This window comes from Panthera leo, chromosome B2 (genome assembly GCF_018350215.1).
Source record: "Panthera leo isolate Ple1 chromosome B2, P.leo_Ple1_pat1.1, whole genome shotgun sequence".
NCBI lineage: Eukaryota > Metazoa > Chordata > Mammalia > Carnivora > Felidae > Panthera > Panthera leo.
In genome coordinates this window covers 94778284-94782656 of record NC_056683.1, presented here as the reverse complement: position 1 = coordinate 94782656, position 4373 = coordinate 94778284, and the positions used below count along the sequence as shown (strand labels likewise).

Here is a 4373-nt window from a genome sequence, read left to right as displayed (position 1 = left end):
ACCCAAGGGACAAGAGATCTTTAAGATTTACTAATCATTCAAAAAGTAATGTGGCTGGGGTGCTTCGGTGGCTCAGTCAGTTAAACAGCTGACTCTTGATTTTGGCTCAGGTCATGATCTCGTGGTTCAGGAGTTTGAGCCCCATGTCAGGCTCTGTGCTGGTAGTGCAGAGCCTGCTCAGGATTTTCTCTCTCCCTCTCTCTCTGCTCCTCCCTTGCTCTTACGCTCTCTCTCTCTCTCAAGAAATAAATAAAACTATTTAAAAAGTAATGAGGCCATATTTTTAAAACATCTCAAGGCAAAACAAAAAACAGAACCAAGGAATATTTGGCTTTTAAAAAAGAATAGAATAACAATGAGTTCCCATGTGTGCCTGAATTTTCTGAAGTATAGAATGAGTGATTGGATTAGCCAACCAAATTCTCTTCCAGTTCCAATGCCACGTGGCTTTTTATGAGTCAACAGAACCAAAATGGCCAAGCATTAGCTACTGTAAGGAAGCATGGCTCAAAGAGCTCAGATTGGCTAAAAGCAAAACAAAATACCCAAATGAATTGAACACTTATGTCTGCACAAAAATCTGCATACAAATGTTTATAACAACTTTATTCATAATTGACAAAATTTGGAAGCAACCAACTTTGTTCTCTGGGAGGTGAATGGATAGACAAATTGTAGTACATCCAAGCAATGGACTGTTATTCAGCACTAAAAAGAAGTGAGCTGTGAAGCCATGAAAGGACATGGGGAAACTAAAATGCATATTACTTAAGTGAAAGAAAATAGTCTGAAAAGGCTGCATACTATATCATTCCAAATATGTGATGTCCTAGAAAAGGCAAACTTTAAAGACAGTAAAAAGATCAGTGGTTGCCAAGGGTTAGGGATTAGGAGTGAGAGGGGAGGGATGAATAGGCAGAGCATAAAAAATTTTTTGGAGCAGTGAAAATATTCTGTGTGATATTACAATGGTGGTTACATGCCATTAAACATTTGTCAAACTCATTGTTTCACCAAAAGTGAACTGTAATGTAAACTATGGACTTTGGGCAGTAATGATGTGTCAGTGTAGTTTCATCAGTTGTAACAAATGTACTACTGTGGTACAGGATGTTGCTAGTTGGGGAGGTTGTACATGTGTGGGAGGTTGTACAGGGGATATGAGAACTCTCCGTATTTTCTACTCAAATTTGCTGTGAACCACAAACCCGTCTAAAAAAATAAAGCTTATTAATTAAAGAAATAAGCAAATAAAACATAGTTAAAGCAGCATTAGCTCACGTTTCTTGAGAAATATTAGGTAAAGTAATTTGTTGCAGTCCCTGTTAAAGTTAAGGCTATTCATTCATCACAAAAAGGCAATGTAGCCTGTAGCCTGACCATCTTTAGCCAAATGTTTTCATGAAACTTATGTGAAAGAAATCAAAGAAGTCAGATATCAACTGAATTCAAGCCCAACTTCTAACAACACTCAACCATTTCTCTCAAACTGGAAGGTTAAAGATGAACTATTGGCTAACATCCAAAGATCTTATATGAAGAAGTAGCAATCACCATGTTACATTTTATGAGAAATACAAGTTGAACTTTGAGCATGGCTATCTCCAGAGTAGCAATTATTTGAATGTTGGTTCTTGGTTTATAATGCTTATGATGAAAACATGGTGAAACAAGGAATGAATTTTTAAGACTTTTACTTACTTTCAAGAATCCCAGTGAAGTGTTCCATTTTCTGTCGGCCACATCCACTCTTTTCTCAGATGAATTCTTTCAGTTGTAATCCACTGGATTTGGTAATACAGAGCTTTGGTTCTTCTCCAGTTCTGTCAAATGTTCTTAAGATTTAATGGAAGAAAGATGAGTTTGTTTTTTTTACCACTGCATTTTATCCATTTAAATGAGAAGTGTGAGTACGAAAGAAAGTGTTTTGAGAGTAATCAATTCAAGAGTAATCAATAGTCAAAGTATTTTTAAAGTGTATAGCAACATGATGCCCTCTAGTGGCTAACCCACAAGATATGTGCCTCAAAAATCCCTCAGAAAACAGAAATTCTTCCTTTCTATGGATGGAATAGTGTTATCTATTGAAGTACACTGTTATCTTTGATTTCTTTACTAAAAGATGTTTTTATTGGAATTTATGTTCAGTTGCCATTGCCTTATTGCCTTAGTGCCTCAAAGATCGAAACATGTTAAATTAATAAAAATTATTGTGTCAAAAGCATTATAACCACTGAGTAAAGCCAATGGGTAGATGTGGTCCAGTACAATCGGTTTATTATATTAGAGTAAAGGAATATACCTCTGAGGCACAATGAGGAAATTCTCCTGAGATTTATTAATTGATATGTCACTGTTAGGCTTTTTCCATTACTGAAATGGCTATCTTGGATTCCTCAGCAGGTAGCAGCACTACTGAAAAAAGAAAAGAACAAAAAATAGATCCAACTGAAAAGAAATCAGAAAACTGATAACTGCGGGGCACCTGGGTGGCTCAATCGGTTGAGCATCTGACTTTGGCTCAGGTCATGATCTTGCATTCGTGGGTTCGAGCCCCACCTCAGGCTCTATGCTGACCGCTCAGAGCCTGGAGGCTGCTTCGGGTTCTGTGTCTCCCTCTCTCTCTGTGCCCCTCTCCTGCTCGTGCTCTGTCTCTGTCTCTCAAAAAATAACATAAAACATTTAAAAAATAATTTAAAAAAGAAAGTTGATATTGATCCCACTATTTGGTAAATGACTTCTAGGAATTTTTACATTCTTGAATCCTCAAGAGCAGCCATTAGACTGGATGTATGTGCGTGTGTGTTACATACAAAAGATGTTTTATAAGCCTGAATAAATATTTAATAAAATCAGCATAGGTCTTAAAATTGTTTTTTTCTTCCAAGCTTTAGATAGTTTCAAGTGATTAAAAACAAAAATGCTTATAAATTATTGATTTGTACAATTTGCTTTTATTCTATTAAAACTAACCTTATTTTTAGATACATTTGAAGACATCTTTAAAAAAATTTCTTCTTAATGTTTATTTTTGAAAAAGAGAGAGAAAGAGAGAGACACAGACAGACAGAGTGTGAGCGGGGAGGGGGCAGAGAGAGGGAGACACAGGACTCAAAGCAGGCTCCAGGCTCCAAGCTGTCAGCACAGAGCCCTACAGGAGGCTTGAACTCACTAACCATGAGATCATGACCTAAGCCAAAGTCGGACACTACTGACTGAGACACCCAGGCACCCCTGAAGACATCTTTTTAATTATTTCTTCTGGATAACACATCACAAGCTTCACATTCTTATATTCTTCACTGATAAGTCTCTGGTTTTGCAGATAAATAAAGTTCCATGACAATAGATCCCTTTAAAAGAAAATGTTCTTTAGAGTAAAGCTGTTTATATGACCTGACAGACATTGGTCTATGATAACAGTACTTTTCAGAAAGTAATTGAAATGTTTTCTCCATAATAAACTCAAAAAATATTTTTATTAGTCTCCCTCCATGCGCCTGCCAGTCTGTATAATAAAGTTAACTAATTGTTGACAGTTGGCACTGGGGAGAAAGGCTAAAAAACTTATTGCAACATACAGCTTAACAGACCTGACGTCCTGCCATTAGCTAGTAAGAACTTTTCAACTTTCTTTCCCTTTTCCCACATCAAACATTCTAACCTCTAACCATCCCCACAAGGAAAGAATAATAATAATAATAAATAACAACAAAAACAACAACAACAACAGCAACAATAATAAATCTCAAACAATCCACCAAAACAAAACATTGCACTTCCCTCCATCCCCCATGCCTGAAAAGGAAAGATCTGGGGCTGGCATTAGGAATAATAAAATGGGAGAGCTGTCTGAAGTTGAAATCTCCCTTTCCCTTCAACTATTTTTCCCCTAATTTACAACTTATTCCTGACATTGATTCCCTTTTCTCCAATAATGTTTCTCTGTGAACATTATTTCCAGCAATATATCCATCATCATAAAACTACCCTTTCATGAAATTATTTGTCAGATTCATAGGTTTGTTATAATAGACTTTTACTTGCTGCCCACTGAGTCTGTTCAAACGTTTTCTCGTTTCATTCCTGCTGATTCTAAAACTAACGTATTTACTAATCTTCAACTCTTCCTTTCACTTTCTAAAGGCATTATGATCTCATCCAATCCTCTGAGTATTGAATCTAGAAATACGTGGGTCTTGCATACACAGGATTCAGATGCCTTAGGTTTATAGGATTTTTAGAGAAGCCTAGTCACTTTCAAGTGATCCGAAGGACAACTGAGCCTACTTTTTTCTGAGCCTACATCAGAGTATATCTGTTTCACTAGGTTAATCTTGGTTCTGACCCTGCCTTCCCAGTATCCTCCAATT

At 36.6% G+C, this 4373-nt stretch overlaps 1 non-coding gene across 1 annotated transcript; it reads left to right on the top strand.

Moving 5' to 3' along the window:
• The first annotated feature begins 2483 nt into the window (after positions 1-2483).
• TRNAQ-UUG lies at positions 2484-2567 on the top strand. Its single transcript has one exon. It is a non-coding gene; the product is annotated as a tRNA-Gln (tRNA).
• Positions 2568-4373: the final 1806 nt, after the last annotated feature.